Source organism: Lissotriton helveticus, chromosome 3_1, assembly GCF_964261635.1.
Source record: "Lissotriton helveticus chromosome 3_1, aLisHel1.1, whole genome shotgun sequence".
Lineage (NCBI taxonomy): Eukaryota > Metazoa > Chordata > Amphibia > Caudata > Salamandridae > Lissotriton > Lissotriton helveticus.
Genome location: NC_136061.1, coordinates 35,464,424 through 35,483,463, shown reverse-complemented (window position 1 = coordinate 35,483,463; position 19,040 = coordinate 35,464,424). Strand labels below are relative to the sequence as shown.

The following is a 19,040-nucleotide window of genomic DNA, read 5'->3' as shown; positions in this document are numbered from 1 at the left end:
AATGTCCAGGACGAAGAGTGGGGGTCACATACATGCAGCTTTCCTTTTCCATCATGACCTCAATATTCATAAAACGGGGATCACACACTAGTTGCACAGGGAGGGCAGGCATGTCACAACGGTTCCTCTGGAGAGGACTGTCACACAGGAAGGCCAGCAGGATGGCTCCATAGTAGGAAGGTGCACTGCTCCTTCAGGCACTATGCCCCTAGGCACTGCCATCTCTCGGCTTTGAGGTGCCAATCTTCACCTTAAGGGGGCCCTGCGAACCATTCTCTGGTTTCAGAATCAGCGGTCCCCAGGGCACACCCGCTGGGGCCACACGCACATTCCATGAAGGGCAGTGGCTTCTACTTTGCAGCGGGCAGCCTGGCCCTTGGGTGTGCTGGGAGCGCACAGTCACACAGTCACGGGGGCCATATCCACCCAGCCACGGACTAGCTTCTGGAGGATTTCAGATCTCTCATTTACAAATAACTAACTTGATAACATATCTCTTTATTTTATTGAGATAGTACGTAAGGGCTACTCTAACATGCAATGGATTCTGTGCCTTCTCCATTGGCGCAGGCAGATTTCGAAATTACAGCAAAACAATGCTTTTATTTATGTAAAAAAGAAAAACAATTCCTAGTTTTTGCCTTTTTCACAGATGTACTTGAATTTAGATTATTTGAGAGGTGGCATTCTTAATAGAATTGAACTCATAACGGTATTTAATGGACAGATGGTGCGTAGTCTGGGCATAGTGATGGAAGTTACTTGCTGCCAACAGCCTTTTTCGACTCATTCAAGATGCAAACATGCTCACCCAACCTGGATCTCACTGGAGCAGTGTGAGGCATGTGAGGGTATTATTGCGTTATTTATAGGCAGGTACAGAGTCACATTTACATTACATAGATCAGCATGATTTAAGAAAACAAAACCAATCAAGGCTTACTTGAGATGGCAGGAAGTTAGCACACTGCGTTATTGAGCCTTAAGAACTGGAATATCTGCACTGTCATCACTTTGCAACAATGCAGCAAACTAAAAGTGTGCAAAAAGCTCCATATAGAGGCCTGGCATGTTTCCTGTAGTGGCTGTGTTCGCATGAAGTGCTGCAGCAGCCACTTTACACCTTGTTGAACGTGCAGTTGGCTACGTTCAGTTTCTGAAATGCTAATTCCATGATCTACAAACAATAGGCTGGAGAAGGAAACACCTGTCTTTGTTTATCCTAGTGGCGTGGGTCAGAGCTCTTTCGGCATTACATAGATCTGTATTTATCCGACGGCTGTGTCGGACTCAGGCACAGAGAGCATTGACAAAGTTTGCTTTAGACTGAAAAGGAATCGAGGGTAAATGTGCAACACACACTATGCAGCGGAAGCCTGTCAGTCACGGGCTCTCGTCGCTGACGCGGTTACCACGAAGGCTGCTTATCATGAAAAGTTCACAGTGTCACAGGTGTGCAAAGGAAACATGGGGCCTGATTCACAAATGGTGTCCACACTCGTGGCGGAGGCCCCGCAGTCATGGGGGAGACCCTGCACTCATGGCTGAGGCCCCGCAGTCATGGGAGGGACCCTGCACTCGTGGCGGAGGCCCCACAGTCATGGGGGAGACCCTGCACTCGTGGCGGAGGCTCCGCAGTCATGGGGGAGACCCTGCCCCTGCTCGCTCCTGTGCCTCCACCGCCGACCCACCCCGCTCCCTGCGCTGCTCCCCCGCGGCCCCACCCCCGCTCCCTCCAGCATCACCGCTCCCCTCCCCACTCGCCACCCCGCTCCCGCCTCCCAGCTGCTCCTCCCTCCCACTCGACTCAAAAGGTGGTGTCCGCGAGGCGGGGAACTGTGACCTGACCTGACCTGGTCAGAGCCTGTCGCTCCACCCGCCGCGTGGCCCACCCCGAGGGTCCCGGTATCCGCCGCCACTGCCGCTGCCAGTTCGTCCTCTGTGCCCCTGATAAGTATTGTGCCGTAATTGTTGTTTAGCTCTGTGCCCCTGATATTATTGTGCCGTATCTGTTCTGCCTGTCCTCTGTGCCCCTGATATTATCGTGCCGTATCTGTCCTCTGTGCCCCTGATATTATTGTGCCGTATCTGTTTTGCCTGTCCTCTGCGCCCCTGATTTTATTGTGCCGTATCTGTCCTCTGCTGTGCCCCTGCTCGCTCCTGTGCCTCCACCGTCGACCCACCCCGCTCCCTGCCGCTGCTCCCCCGCAGCCCCACCCCCGCTCCCTCCAGCATCACCGCTCCCCTCCCCACTCGCCACCCCGCTCCCTCCTCCCAGCTGCTCCTCCCTCGCTCCGCCCCCTCCACTCTCCACTTATGGCAGAGTCTGCGCGTGTGCGCAGCGGGCGCGCCAATGGCGCGCAAAAAGCAAGACCGTCTGCGCCCGTCCGCGCCAGGACCGCGCCCAGCGCCAGACCCCCTGGCCCTCGCAGATGCCATCCCACCCACCGGACATATGACGCCGCCACCCTCAGCGCACTCAATACCGGACGCCTCCCCGGCTGCCACCAAGCCATCCCAGGACGCACCCACGGACCCTTCACCTGCCACTCCTGCAAGTTCGCCTGCATCCGGACCTGCAACCCACCCGCACCCGCCAAGCCAAGCACCAACAGCAACCACCTGAAGTGCATCCTGCTCAACACCCGATCCGTCCACAGACACGCCGTGGAACTATGGAACCTGCCCGACACCACATCTCCAGACGTTGCCTTCCTCACGGAGACCTGGATGAACGCCTCCTCAGCACCCGACATCGCCATAGCCATCCCGGACGGATACAAGATCACCCGGAGAGACCGCGTCAACCAGACTGGAGGAGGCATCGCCATCGTCCACAAGAACACCATCCGCATCACGACCAACTTCGAAGACACCCACACAGCCGTCGAACATCTCCACTTCCAGATACACACCGACCCCAAGACAACACTCAGAGGAACACTCATCTACAGACCCCCAGGACCCCGCACACAATTCAGCAAAGACATCGCAGACTTCATCAGCCCACACGCCCTCCCCTCCGCTGACTACATCCTCCTAGGGGACCTCAACTTCCACCTGGAGAACAACAACGACAACAACACCACCACCCTTCTGGACAACCTCGCCAACCTCGGACTCAAGCAACTGTTAAACACCCCCACCCACTACGCCGGACACACGCTTGACCCAATCTTCTCCTCCAGCAAGCACATCTCCTTCAGCCATTCCACCGGACTCCACTGGACAGACCACAGCTGCGTCCACTTCAGCTTCAGAAAGACCACTACCCACCACATCCCGCAACAGGCCCCCCACAGGAACTGGAACAAGATCACCACCGACCAGCTCACCACTTCACTGAATCAGAACCCTCCCGCCAGATCAACGGACCCCAACCAAGCAGCCCTCAACCTCGCACAGTGGATCACCAACTGCGCCGACGACCTCGCACCCCTGAAAACCCCTCCCAGCAGGCCCGGAAGCAAGAAAGCCCAGTGGTTCAACGAGGACCTCAAGAACTCCAAGAAGAACTGCCGTACCCTCGAGAATGCCTGGCGAAAGAACCCGACCACAGACAACATGACTGCCCTCAAGCACGCCACCCGCAAACACCACCAGCTGATCCACACCACCAAGAAGACAGCATTCAAGGAACGACTAGACAACAACGCACACAACAGCAAGGAGCTCTTCAGCATCGTCAAAGAGCTTTCCAACCCCAGCGCCGGAAACAACAACATCACTCCCTCACAAGACCTCTGCGACTCACTCACCACGTTCTTCCACAGCAAGATCGCAGACATACACAACAGCTTCGGCGAACAGACCGCGCACCCCACCACAGAACCGACGCCCCCCACCACCACCCTCCGAGACTGGACCCCGGCCAGCACTGAAGACTCCATCCGCACGATGAACACCATCCACTCCGGATCACCGACCGACCCATGCCCCCACCACGTCTTCAACAAGGCCGCCTCCGTCATTGCGCCTCAACTCCGGGACATCATCAACTGCTCCTTCAACACGCCACCTTCCCGGAGAGCTGGAAACACGCCAAACTCAGCGCCCTCCTGAAGAAACCATCAGCAGACCCCACCGACCTCAAGAACTACCGCCCCATCTCGCTCCTTCCGTTTCCTGCCAAAGTCATTGAGAAGACCGTCAACAGACAGCTGACCGCCTTCCTCGAGACGAATGGATCCCTCGACCACTCACAGTCCGGCTTCCGAGCCAATCACAGCACCGAGACCGCCCTCATCGCAGCCACCGACGACATCCAAACCCTACTCGACAATGGGGAAACAGAGGCCCTCATCCTCCTGGACCTCTCCGCAGCGTTCAATACTGTCTGCCACCGCACCCTAGTACAACGCCTCAGCAACGTCGGAATCCAAGAGAAGGCACTGGAGTGGATCACTTCGTTCCTCGCCGGAAGGACCCAGAGAGTCCGCCTTCCCCCGTTCAGATCAGAAGCCACCGAAGTCATCTGCGGCGTACCACAAGGATCATCACTCAGCCCCACCCTCTTCAACGTGTACATGAGCCCGCTCGCAGTCATCGCACGCCAACACAACCTCAGCATCATCTCCTACGCCGACGACACCCAGCTGATCTTCTCCCTCACCAACGACCCCGCCACCGCTAGAACCAACCTGCACGAAGGAATGAAAGAAGTAGCGGAGTGGATGAAGAACAGCCGTTTGAAACTGAACTCAGACAAGACGGAAGTCCTCATCCTTGTACCATCACCATCTGCCTGGGACAACTCCTGGTGGCCCCCGGCTCTAGGCAGCGCACCCAAACCAACGAACCATGCACGCAACCTAGGCTTCATCCTGGACTCCTCCCTGTCGATGACCAGACAAGTCAACGCCGTCTCATCTTCATGTTTCAACATCCTACGCATGTTCCGAAAGATCTTCCGTTGGATCCCCACCGAAACCAGGAAGACGGTCACCCAGGCACTTGTCACCAGCCGACTGGACTACGGAAACACCCTCTACACCGGAACCACAGCCAAACTGCAGAAAAGACTCCAACGCATCCATAACGCCTCCGCACGACTCATCCTGGACATCCCCCACCACAGCCACATCTCCGGACACCTGAAAGACCTGCACTGGCTCCCCGTCAGCAAAAGAATCACCTTCCGCCTCCTCACCCACGCACACAAAGCCCTCCACGACCTAGGCCCCAGGTACCTCAACAACCGCCTGACCTTCTACACTCCCATCCGCCAACTTCGATCGACCAGCCACGCCCTCGCCGCCGTTCCATGCATCCGAAGAGCCACCATGGGAGGAAGATCCTTCTCCTACCTGGCAGCCAAGACCTGGAACTCCCTCCCCATCCACTTCCGTCTTACCCAAGACCACCTCTCCTTCAGGAAGCAACTCAAGACCTGGCTGTTCGAGCAGTAGTGGACCACCCCAACCCCCAAAGCGCTTTGAGACCCTCCGGGTGAGTAGCGCGCTATACAAATTTCTTGATTGATTGATTGATTGATTGATTGGCGGAGGCCCCGCAGTCATGGGGGAGACCCCGCAGTCATGGCGGAGGACCCGCAGTCATGGGGGAGACCCCACAGCCATAGGGGGGACCCCGCAGTCATGAGGGAGGCCCCTCAGAAGTGAGGGAGACCCCGCAGTCATGGAGGCGGGTAAACATCCTTTACAACGAAACTTTTTCCACGCAGTACCTTTACAACGCAGGAATTACAACGCAAGTCTTTACAACGACTTGCGCTGGAGGGCGCTGTAGGATAGGGAATAGTTTAATTTACTATCCAAAACCTTCCCTACTATCCACGGGGACTGGAGTTGGAATAGTAAATTAAACTATTCACTATCCAGCGCCCCCCAACGCAAGTCGTTGCGTTGTAAAACCTGCGTTGTAAAGGCATGCGTGGAAAAAGCATGCGTTGTAATGACATACATCCTGGAGGTGGCCCCGTAGTCACGAGGGAGGCCCTGCTGTCGTGAGAGAGGCTCTGTAGTCATGGAGGAAGCCCCGCAGTTGCGAGGGATGGACCCCGCAGTCATGAGGGAGACCCGGCACTCGTGGCGGAGACCCCACAGTAATGGAGGAGGCCCCGCAGTCATGAGGGAGACCCCGCAGTCATGAGGGAGACTCCGCAGAGGTGACTGAGGCCCCGGAGTCATGGGGAGAACCTGCAGTCATGGGTGAGGCCCCGCAGTTGTGGGGGACCCCCACAGTCATGGAGGGGGCCCGCACTCGTGGCAGAGGCCCCGCAATCATGGGAGGCCCCGCAGTTATGGGGGAGGCCCCGTAGTTGTGGGGGACCCCACAGTCATGTAGAAGGCCCCGCAGTTGTGAGGGAGGCCCGCACTCATGGGGGAGCCTCAACACTCAATGGTGGAATCTCCGCAATGATAATTCTCATTGCGGAGATTCCACCGTGTGTGCGGGGACACACCCATGACTGCGGACCCTCCGCCACCAGTCCGGAGTCCCTTTGTGTCTCAGGCCCTTAGGATCTAAAGTCAGAAGAAAGAGCAGAACTTCTCAAAGGTAGGAAAGTTCTTATCAGTCGTTTTAGAAAACTCTTATAAATTGACCGTGAAAAAAAAGGACCTCTAAATCTCTTTTTGAAATGTTTAATGGTTGGCAAGTGAGCCCATGGTCTAGGAGGCTTAGAAACCACCCATGGCCATATGTAGCGAACACTGAAGATTCGGCTGCAGAGGCTGTTAATAGAGTGAAAGTTCATTTGGAAGGACCGTATACAAAATTCATATCATCATCTCGCACAGTTTCTTCTGGAACGAAATGCATTTATGTGAAGTGGTGATATGGATTTTATAAGTACACCAGGGTACATTTCTTGGGATAAGAAATATAAACTTTAATATCAGACATTAAGTGGAAAACAGAAAGGTAATGAGCAGAATGCCTGAATTATTCTTAGCCACTATTAATCATATCATCCAGAGTACATTGCACACTGCTCTTGCCCATTGTGCTACTTCAGAAAAAGACCAGCAATTTGTAAATCAGTTTTAACCCCGCTCCAGTAGTAGCACTCTAGCTGAGCTGCCAGACTAGGTCTAGGCTATGGAGAGCACAAGCAACCTCAAACCACTTTTTTTTTAGCCTACCTAGTCCTCAACAGTGAGGTATAGTTTGATACCTATTGGATAGTGAGCATTAGACGTCTAGTCGTATACGTCACACTTAGAGCATCACACTAAGCAATAAGATGAGGTATTGCTGTAAGGGCATCAATGGACATGTATGAATTTATTCCATGTTGGAGACAATCTCTTTAAGGGTGCACTGGCTATGAATTTCTAACTTTACCCTGAATAGAGCCGGAAACTAATTAACAAAAGAGCTACATGGGGGTAAGTCTGGAAATATGCCTCAGGGCATGTATGTAAAGTGCAGTATGGCTGAGGCTGGGGCTGGTCGCCCTGACAACTAACGACCAAGCTCACTATTAGAAACAAAGAAAACACAAGATGATGGAATGGAAAAATATTTCAACAACTGACCTCCAGTCAAGAGATCTGGGATTAATTCATTGTTGTTTTGCTCACCACCCAACCCCAATATGGGCCCAGCCATATGCAAATCGGTCTTGACCCTGCTCCCTATGTGAACAGTCTAGCCCTAACTGCCAGGTCCTCCCTGGACCAGATACAAGCATCCTGGGACCAGTTTTGGGGTATTACCCCTCATCAGCCTGGCTAGCTTAAATTCCAGTGACACAGTGAGCAAGAGACCAACGTCTGTGCATATCCTTGGCCACTTAGGGTGAACATAGCAAACGCAACAAGATGATGGACGGAGTGCTGAAACTTTGCAACCACTCACACCCAGTCAAGAGATCTGGGTTTAATCCATTGTTCTTTTGCTCACCACGCCACCCCAGTTTGGACCCAGCCATATGCAAATCTGTCTTGACCCTGCTCCCTATGGGAACAGGCCAGCCCAAACTGCCAGGCCAGGTCCTCACTGGACTGGAAAAAATTATCCTAGGACCGGTTTCGGGGTATCACCCCTCATCAGCCAGGCTGGCTTGAATCGAGTGGCACATCGCGCAAAAGAATGATGGATTAACCCAGATCTCTTGACTGGGGGTGAGTAGCTGAAAAGTTTCCCCATGTCTGAAGTAGTGTAATCTCTTATTGTAAAAAAAAACTCTAGATGTTAGGAGAAAGTGACTGCTCAGTGAATTATGTGCCATGGATTAGGTTTCTCTTCTACAAGTAGTGGTGTAACAATAAAGCATGGCACCCACGTCATCCAATAGGTCTCTTTTCCAGATTAAAACCTTAAGGATGCTCTCCAGGTAGGATTATTGTTGGTGCTACCACAAAAATATATGTTTATTCTATTGACCACACTGAAGACATTTCTGACCCGCTGGGTATTGATGTTCTTGAAAAGTGCCACTCACTCAATGTTGGGTGCCTTAAAGATATATAGATAGCTAGTGAGGAGAAGATTTACTAGGATTTTACATCAGAGTTGTGTCACTCTTGTGGTTCAGTCCTGACACAAAATAATTTTTGTATTTACTAAGCCAAGCAAAGCCACTTTCTGCAGTTTAGCGCTGCCTTGTGTTATCTTGCATTGGGAGGGTGTTCCATGGGTACCGCATGGGTGTTCCCATGCCTTCACCCATGTATTCTGGCACATTCTCAGATTTAAAAAGACTTGTAAACCTAGGATAATAATAAAAATATTCCACATTTGTAAAGTGTGAACAATCACCCGTAAGGGTCTCAAAGGCTCTCGGGCAGTTGGGAAGATTAAGCAAGCTATTACCCAGAGTCACATGGTGCTGGGCTAATCTACAACCGGCGATCGAACCATGATCCCCAGATTCCAATATCAGTCGCCCTAGCCGCGGTGCCACACCTCTCCCCTGATTCAAAATGCTACGGCTTCCCCAGTGAGGTATAAAAGAGACAATTATCTTTATTTCTCCTCGTTAATTCCTCTTTCTATGCATGCTGCATTTGCAGCATGCATAGAAAGCTGCGTTTACAGCACTAATAGAAAGAGAAATATTCTGTTAAAGATAATTTTTTTGCAGGAAGGTGTCCCTTCCTGCAAGAAACCATTCCTTCCTGTTACACAGGCACCCTTTCAGCACTGGTGCTAGGCAGCACACAGTGTACCCGCGCTTGAGGCAGCAGAAGTGTGCCACATCTTAATTGAAATGGAGCATTTCTGCCCCTGAATATCTCAACAGTGAATGCCTAGACATAAAATGCCTTAAGATTGACCATGACCTCAAGTGTGCCATATCTTAATTGAAATGGAGCATTTCTGCCCCTGAATATCTCAACAGTGAATGCCTAGACATAAAATGCCTTGAGATTGACTATGACCTCAAGTGTGCCATATCTTAATTGAAATGGAGCATTTCTGCCCCTGAATATCTCAACAGCGAATGCCTAGACATAAAATGCCTTAAGATTGACCATGACCTCAAGTGTGCCATATCTTAATTGAAATGGAGCATTTCTGCCCCTGAATATCTCAACAGTGAACGCCTCGACATAAAATACCTTGAGATTGACCATGACCTCAAGTGTGCCATATCTTAATTGAAATGGAGCATTTCTGCCCCTGAATATCTCAACAGCGAATGCCTAGACATAAAATGCCTTGAGATTGACTATGACCTCAAGTGTGCCATATCTTAATTGAAATGGAGCGTTTCTGCCCCTGAATATCTCAACAGTGAATGCCTAGACATAAAATGCCTTGAGATTGACTATGACCTCAAGTGTGCCATATCTTAATTGAAATGGAGCGTTTCTGCCCCTGAATATCTCAACAGTGAATGCCTAGACATAAAATGCCTTGAGATTGACCATGACCTCAAGTGTGCCATATCTTAATTGAAATGGAGCATTTCTGCCCCTGAATATCTCAACAGTGAACGCCTCGACATAAAATACCTTAAGATTGACCATGACCTCAAGTGTGCCATATCTTAATTGAAATGGAGCATTTCTGCCCCTGAATATCTCAACAGTGAACGCCTCGACATAAAATACCTTGAGATTGACCATGACCTCAAGTGTGCCATATCTTAATTGAAATGGAGCGTTTCTGCCCCTGAATATCTCAACAGCGAATGCCTAGACATAAAATGCCTTGAGATTGACTATGACCTCAAGTGTGCCATATCTTAATTGAAATGGAGCGTTTCTGCCCCTGAATATCTCAACAGTGAATGTCTAGACATAAAATGCCTTGAGATTGACTATGACCTCAAGTGTGCCATATCTTAATTAAAATGGAGCGTTTCTGCCCCTGAATATCTCAACAGTGAATGCCTAGACATAAAATGCCTTGAGATTGACTATGACCTCAAGTGTGCCATATCTTAATTGAAATGGAGCATTTCTGCCCCTGAATATCTCAACAGTGAATGCCTAGACATAAAATGCCTTGAGATTGACTATGACCTCAAGTGTGCCATATCTTAATTGAAATGGAGCATTTCTGCCCCTGAATATCTCAACAGTGAACGCCTCGACATAAAATACCTTAAGATTGACCATGACCTCAAGTGTGCCATATCTTAATTGAAATGGAGCATTTCTGCCCCTGAATATCTCAACAGCGAACGCCTAGACATAAAATCCCTTGAGATTGACCATGACCTCAAGTGTGCCATATCTTATTTGAAATGGAGCATTTCTGCCCCTGAATATCTCAACAGCGAACGCCTCGACATAAAATACCTTAAGATTGACCATGACCTCAAGTGTGCCATATCTTAATTGAAATGGAGCATTTCTGCCCCTGAATATCTCAACAGCGAACGCCTAGACATAAAATGCCTTGAGATTGACCATGACCTCAAGTGCGCCATATCTTAATTGAAATGGAGCATTTCTGCCCCTGCATATCTCAACAGCGAACGCCTAGACATAAAATGCCTTAAGATTGACCATGACCTCAAGTGTGCCATATCTTAATTGAAATGGAGCATTTCTGCCCCTGAATATCTCAACAGCGAACGCCTCGACATAAAATGCCTTAAGATTGACCATGACCTCAAGTGTGCCATATCTTAATTGAAATGGAGCATTTCTGCCCCTGAATATCTCAACAGTGAATGCCTAGACATAAAATGCCTTGAGATTGACTATGACCTCAAGTGTGCCATATCTTAATTGAAATGGAGCATTTCTGCCCCTGAATATCTCAACAGTGAATGCCTAGACATAAAATGCCTTGAGATTGACTATGACCTCAAGTGTGCCATATCTTAATTGAAATGGAGCATTTCTGCCCCTGAATATCTCAACAGCGAATGCCTAGACATAAAATGCCTTAAGATTGACCATGACCTCAAGTGTGCCATATCTTAATTGAAATGGAGCATTTTTGCCCCTGAATATCTCAACAGTGAATGCCTAGACATAAAATGCCTTAAGATTGACTATGACCTCAAGTGTGCCATATCTTAATTGAAATGGAGCATTTCTGCCCCTGAATATCTCAACAGCGAATGCCTAGACATAAAATGCCTTGAGATTGACTATGACCTCAAGTGTGCCATATCTTAATTGAAATGGAGCATTTCTGCCCCTGAATATCTCAACAGTGAATGCCTAGACATAAAATGCCTTGAGATTGACTATGACCTCAAGTGTGCCATATCTTAATTGAAATGGAGCATTTCTGCCCCTGAATATCTCAACAGTGAATGCCTAGACATAAAATGCCTTAAGATTGACCATGACCTCACCATCAATGCCAAAGTATCTGACATGAAGTTTTTGACGTCATGTGCTTCACATCTGAGCAAGAGTGCAAAGAATGGTGCAGCCAGTGCCCATCTTGATTCTTCTGCTCAACTCCATGAGAAGGGTGCAGGTTGTCTCAGGCAGAGCTCGTGTGAAGACTGTGGGTCCCCTAAACTAAGACCCACCTGCAGCTGACTTGGAAGGAGTTGTATACAATTTTCTGCTTTGAGGGGAATTTGCTGCCTTAAATAAATTGTGGATGTGGATATTTTCTGACAGATATGGCACTCTTACACGCTGCGTGAGCCAGGTAGTCTGAGAATGCTGGGTTTTTATTACCATATGAAGTGTGTTCTACAAACATGAAAACAGAAGGGGCATTTCAGATATGCTGAATTAAGAGACTAGAAAAATGTAGAGTAATAAATGGGCATAGTCCACTCTTCTGAGATACTATATCTGAGAAGAAAAATATCCGAATGATCAGAGCTGCTAGATATGAGGCCAGCGGGATAGCAGGTCAACGAGGAGCCTTAAAGGCATGGTGTTGTTTTCACTCTTACACAGAAGTCATGGCACTCTGGCCATAATCTTTTCAACTGGGTTGGTAAAAAAGATCAGCAGTTAAAATAGAATGTGACACCTTTACTGTCTTGGCAAATTCTTTTTAGAATGGACCACCTTTCTGTAAAAAAAAAACATTGTTCCTTTAGAAAAGGGGGTACATATATGCAAAAAGTTGACTTAACAGGATCATTTGTTAGTCTTGCAATATATATAATGAATTCTACTACTAGAAAAAGGGTATGAAAAAAATCTTTCAATAATGTCTTGATTAAATAATGAGAAAAAGAAATGTAGCTCTCTGCTTTCTATATTGAAAATATTTGAGACTGAGCATACTCATAGTAAGCAATATGGTAGCAACTGATGTAGCTGGGATGAGAGAAAATGCAGCTATTTAGAGTTACATCAGAGGCGGAACCTGTTCCCTTGTTGAATGTTGCTTGCTGGGATTGTGGAGGCTGCTCTTTTGGCTCTATATATGATAGTATGCCAATGGGAGCAATTTTATTTCATTGTTTTCTCTTTTAAAAAAAGGACAGATGAAAAAAATGTTGAAGTGTCTAAAAAGATTTGTTTTCCTTTTGGCATCTTTTTTCTTAAAAGATAAAAAGGAACTGCGTGTTTATTGCCTGAAAGATCAAGATACTTACCTTCAGTAAAGCTTTATCTGGAGAGCCTTTATCTAGCCAAAGATTCCTTGCCTTACAATTATCCCCCGGCATCAGACTGAATACGGAAATTTTCGAGCCACTCCAGCAGGGCCGAACGGGCAAAATGCCCATCGTGACAGACCTGACTTTCCAGGCAGTAGTGCTTTAGGAATGTGTGCAGTGAAGCCCATGTTGCAGCCTGACAATTATACAGGACAGGAACTCCATGAGCTAACGCAGTGGTCACAGCTATGGCTCTGGTAGAATGAGCATGCAAGCCCTCAAATGGTTGCTTTTTTGCCAACACGTAACAGAACGTTATGTAGAGCACTACCCATCAGAAGATGATTCATTTCTGCACAGCCCTCTCTTTCCTGGCCCTGACATATTCCATGAAGAGCTGATCTTCCACCCGGAATTCATTTGTGCAGTCAAGGTAGAGCAACAGTTCTCTTTTTGGATCCAGACAGTGGAGTCTCTCCTCTTCCTTAGAAGTACGAGGCAGGGCAGAAAAGGTTGGCAGGGTGATTGTCTGGCCTATGTGGAAAGGAGTGACTACTTTTGGGAAGAAGGGGGCACGAGTCTGGAGAACCAGTTTCTCAGGACAGAAAGGGTGCAAGGAGGATGCACTGAGAAAGCCTGCAACTTGCTCACCCTCCTGGCCAATGTAATAGCCCTCAGAAAGGCACCCTTGATGGTTACTAACTTAAGAGGCAGTTGTGCAGTGGCTCAAAAGGCACGCACATCAGGAAAGTGAGGACCAAGTTCAAGTTCGACTGGGACATGATGAATGGCCTTGGGAGAAACTTGGGTTGCATACCTTTGATAAATCTCGTCACAATGAATGACTTAACTAAGGACGACGGTTGGTCTGGCAGGCGCAAAAATTAAGAGATGGCTGAAAGATAGCCCTTACCTGTGCCCAGTGAAGCGCCCTGCTGGGCCAAAGAAAGAAAAATCACCAGTACCTGAGGAGGTAGGGACTCAATGCTTTTTGATACACACAATGCCACAAATTTGTCCCAGAGGCAAGAGCTTCTTGACAGAATAACATCACTGGTTTGGGAGGAAGGTTGAAGGCTGTCAATTGTCACCACTCTTGAAGGTGAAGAGATCTAACCAAGGATCTCTTCACTCTTGGAAGAGGCCTTGCACCACCTCCGAATGGAGACTCTATTTGTGTCCCGTAAGAAATCGATGCCTGAGTTTGTACACCCTGGTGTTCAGAAAGCCTCCAGGAGTTGAACTACAAGGAAAATGACCTGATGTTCCAGCCATGTCCAGCGACACAGCACCTTTTAAAAAAGGGTCCACGGCCTCACCCCGCCATGTTTGTTGCAGTACCACATGGCAGTGGTATTGTCCATGAACACCTGAACTAGCCTTTCCTTAATGGAGGGTAGAAAAGCCTTCAATACCAAGCGAATTGCCAGAAGCTCCAACAAGTATATTTGGAGTCGGGACTCTGCCAGAGACCAGAGTCCTCTGATCTCCACCTCTCCCAGATGGCCGCACCTGTCACTACAGTGATTTCTGGCTGGGAAAGGGAGTAGGGTCTGCCGATGACCCAATCGTTTGTCAGCCACCACTGCAGGCATTTTGCAGTTCACTCTGAGATCTGGACCATGTCGGAGAGATTGCCCTGATGTTGCGCCCATTAGAACTTCAAGTCCCACTGCAGCGCCTGTATATACCATATGTTACCAGCAGGATGCATAGCGCTATGAGGCCCAGCAGCCTCAGAGTCTGTCTCACCAAAACCCAGGATAGAGGCTGAAACATCAGTACCATAAGCTGAATATCCTGGACTCGCCGTTCAGGTGGATACGCCAGAAACTGCACCGTGTCCAGAACAGCTCCGACGATAGGAAGCATCTGAGAGGGAATCAGGTGTGACTTTTGCACATTGATAGTGAGCCCACAGCCATCACCTTGGTGAACATCCAAGGGGAGCTAGTAAGGCCAGAGGGAAGCTCGGCAAATTGAAAGTGCTCATGGCTCACCATGAGCCACAGGTAACTGGACGGGCAGAACGCAGTTGGGAAAATATGCATCTTGCAAGTCCAACACTACCAACCAGTCTCCCCGGTCCGAGGGAGCCAGAATTTGAGTGAGCGTGAGCATTTTTAATTTATCCTGCTTGAGCAAGAGATTTAGAAGTCAAGTCAAGTCAAGTCAATAGATTTATAGAGCGCGCTACATACCCAGAGGGTCTCAAGGCGCTTGAAGAAGGGTGGGGAATTACTTGTCAAATATCCACGTTTTAAGTTGCTTTCTGAATGCTAGGTGGTTCTGAGTAGCATGTCTAGGTGCATGTCTAGTTTAGGATTAAGGCCTCGGTCGTTCTTGGGCACCACAATCAGTGGAATTAGCAACCACAACTTACTTCTGATGCCAGCACCCTCTCTATAGCTCTATTTGCCAGGAGAGCCAACACTTCCTCGCGGAATAAGGAAAGATGGTCCTCCGTCAACCAGTCATAGGTGTATAGCATGGGTGGAAGGGCAGGTAACAAAGCGGATCGAGTAATGCCTTTGTACAATCTGTAGTACCCAACTAGCTGATGTTATTGACCTCTAGTGGGGCAAGTGATGGTGTATCCTGCACACCACTGGATGTCCACGAGGGTAGGAGGGTAAACTAAAGGGACTTGGAGGCTGTGGTTGCCGGTGGAGTGGTGGAATGGCCTGAACTCTGAGTACCTGCTCTACGTGGTCTGTGGGAACCACGTCTTTGGCCAGGAAAGGGTGTGAAAGCCCGCTGGTTGTGGTAGCTGGGAGGCTACTGATAAAGTTAGAAACCCCTTCCGTGACCATAAAAGATTGAAAAGGCAGGTAGGGGGATGGCGAGGAGCGATGGAGAGGCAGAAGGTCATGACTGTAGCCCTGAAGTCATTAAAGCGCTCATTTAAGAGCATGTCCATAAGCGATGCTTGGACATCCCCAGAAAAGACAGTAGCCCTCAGCCGGGCCTAGCAAGTCAATTGTGTCCAGACCATAATGAATTGCAAACTTCGCCACATCCCTCCAGTTAGCAATAACTTGAGACAATATAGCTCGTACCTCCTCCAAGACCATAGGCAGCACTTGCATAACGAGTCCCAGATCATGTGGGAGTGACGGTCCAATAGGCACGTGGTGTTCCCCAACCAAAGTGCTAGGCTGGCAGAAAAAAACATTCTCTTGCCACAGGTGTCCAGCCTCTATGCATCCCTATCTGGTAGAGTGGAAGAGAATGTGTCAGGGTAAAATCTAGAAGTGGAGGTCTGGACCACAAAAGGTCTCCGGATTAGGGTGCCGGGTGAGGAGACGTGGTACCCTGGAGTGGGCGATGGCAGCGGGCAATCACCCTGTGCACAGGAGCCTCTGTGCAGGGCTTGGACCAGGTCGTGAGGACGACGTCGGTGAGGGTTTCATTAAAGGGGGCAAGGTTTCGGGGAAGGCAGTCCCTGGCTGAAGCACCTCTCTTAAGACATTAGTCTTGCCAACTACTGAGAGAAGCTGAAGGTAGACCTCAGCCACTCCTGTAGCCACAGTAGGAAGGAAGATCAAGCCAGTTTCAGGTTAAATGTCTAACCCGCTGGCATCAGCCAGAACCTCATCCTAGGTATCCTCAGTATCATCCAGTGGCTGGTGATATTCATCAGGGTTGTCATACCCCTACCATTCCTCCCCCGTACCAGGCCTGCAAAGACAAAAGGCCCTGCCTCTGACCCGGAAAGTATGACTCCAGATGGCACGGGAACCTGCATCGTGCGACGCTGATCTGGCTCTGTTTTGGAGTCGAGGATGTTGGGGATGGCGTTGTTGATGGGTGCCAATGGCACCAGTGGTGTCAGCACAGGAGTAGGCTCTGTCTTGCTAGTGGCACCGCTCCAGTTCCAGCACGGAACCATGGGGCTGACTGGGGCCGAGGGGATACCCGCCGGCGGGGATCCAGTAGAGGCCCCTCCTGGGGCACAAAGACCACCCTGAAGTGAGGTGCGTGTCTCTTAGAACTCATTTAGTGGGGCAGGGGTCGCTCTGGCTAAATCGGGGTAGCACAGAGCAGACCCTGGTTGGCGCAGGGGTACTGCTAAAATAAAAAAACAGGAATCTAAAAAAGGAATCTATGCTAGAAGTTTATCAGATGAGGCTCGTCTTGGACTGACTAGGATGCTCAGAATATCATAAATGCTTGGATCAGAGCAAATAAAAGAGAAAACATAGCTTGCCTCATTCTGCCCACCCAGGGTTTGTAAAGTGACTAGAAAGAATGAATTTCGGTATACTAATCAATGGACAAAGAAATCAAAATGAAGTTTCTTGCTATGATAGAAATCCTAGATAAAAACTACAGCAGTTTCACTCTTAAAGTGGTACAAAAGCAGTTGGGAGAGTCTCGACATCTACTGCATTGACCAAGACCACATAACTCTCCTGCCCTGCAGAGGGTGAATAAACACAAGGGTTTCGCCTGATTGGGCCTGTTTGGACCAGAAAGATCCTATGGACAAATATAGCTTCCCCTATTGAAACAAGCACTAGGGTACATATCAACATTTGTCTCACATTGCACTTCATGCTACCAATCCTCACACTCTGTCCCAGATCTAGACAACACAAACACTAACATCACACCCACACAGCACAGTGCTCGCGCCTCAGCCACATCGCAGTAATGTCAACTCACGCACATCAACAACTCACACTTCTCGATGCATGCTCATTAATTCATGCTCTGCAGGACTCCCCACTCCAGACTTTGCAGACCTCATCACATATGACTTCAGTGCATGGATCACCCCCCACCCATCCTCACACATCCTTGTTGTCCTCTTCTTTCCCTCCGTCTGCAGCATTCTGCAAAAACACTGCAAAAGTAGACAGGTGGTGACACCAGGGACATAAACAAGTCTTCTTGGACCAGTGCACAAGGCAGGCGAGCAACATTCACATCCAGGGAACTTCTCACATGCCACATTCAACTGTCAACAACCCAGTCATCCATCGTTCACCTCAACTAGAGGGCACCTGAGCAGACCAATACATTCATAAAGGAAACAGCTGATGTGCTCACCACCACCTGTTCCACTGAACATCACAAGCCACCCTGCTCTGAGAATTCAACCTCCATGACAATTCAAGCACACACAAAACAAGAAACACCCTACTCAAGCGACTGAACAACCTCCCCTTGATACTGATTGCCAACCACTCAACCAGCACCAAAGATGTCATTCACTGAAACCTTTCTATATTTCTGGCTTGGACAGGCCACCTCAACTTCCCTATCAACCTGCATTATGTCCAATCCACACTAATGCCATTGTAAACAGGAAATAAAGACATTGTGTGCCTTCAAAGGTTTCTCCATTGACACCCTGCCACACAAGCACACACCCTGTTATCTGGTACAAAAACCCTCCTCAACACCCAACCTCATTCTTGGAAAACCGTGAAAGTAGTCATGCCCCTCTAAAAATACAAAGATGAAAATCAAAAACATCTGCACTCTGGTCTTTAAAATACCCCTATGACAACAAGAGCATCGCTCACAAACAGAGAAAGAAATGGGAGAAAACTAGAGTCCTAAAATGTCTTTGCTCAGGATGCAAACAACTCATGAAGTCAGTCAAGCCAAATACTACGCCAACACAAGCAGAACACTCTTTAAGATAATCAAGCGCAGTGCTAAGCTGCTCTCAGATTATACTGTCCCTCACTCAACAGACAGGTGTAATGACATCATTTTATGCAAAAATAATGAAAAATCTGAATAATCATTAAAAGTATCAACCCTGCACTGCATTCCTCCAACTATTATACTGTGCATCATCCTAGTATGGGCACCCTTCAACTTACCACCCCCTCTCTGACCTTACCGACATTCTCAACTTCCTGAAAGCCGTCATCTGTGAAACTGGTCTCATTCATGAATGCATTAAAGCACCCCCAGCAGAAACCCACTCACTCCTGCTCACCATTATCAATGTCGCATCACCAAAGACATCTTCCCCGAAGCACTCAAGAGTGGTCCAAAATCTCCCTCCTGAAATAACTCCGCCCATAAGCTTGGATGACCTTGACAAATCTCCACCCAACACCCATCTGTC

At 48.9% G+C, this 19,040-nt stretch overlaps 1 protein-coding gene across 4 annotated transcripts in view; it reads right to left on the bottom strand.

Moving 5' to 3' along the window:
• The window catches only part of SPEG (striated muscle enriched protein kinase), a 1,484,310-nt gene that overhangs the window by 1,043,013 nt on the left and 422,257 nt on the right, over positions 1–19,040 (bottom strand). The gene's annotated exons all lie outside the window — the stretch shown is intronic.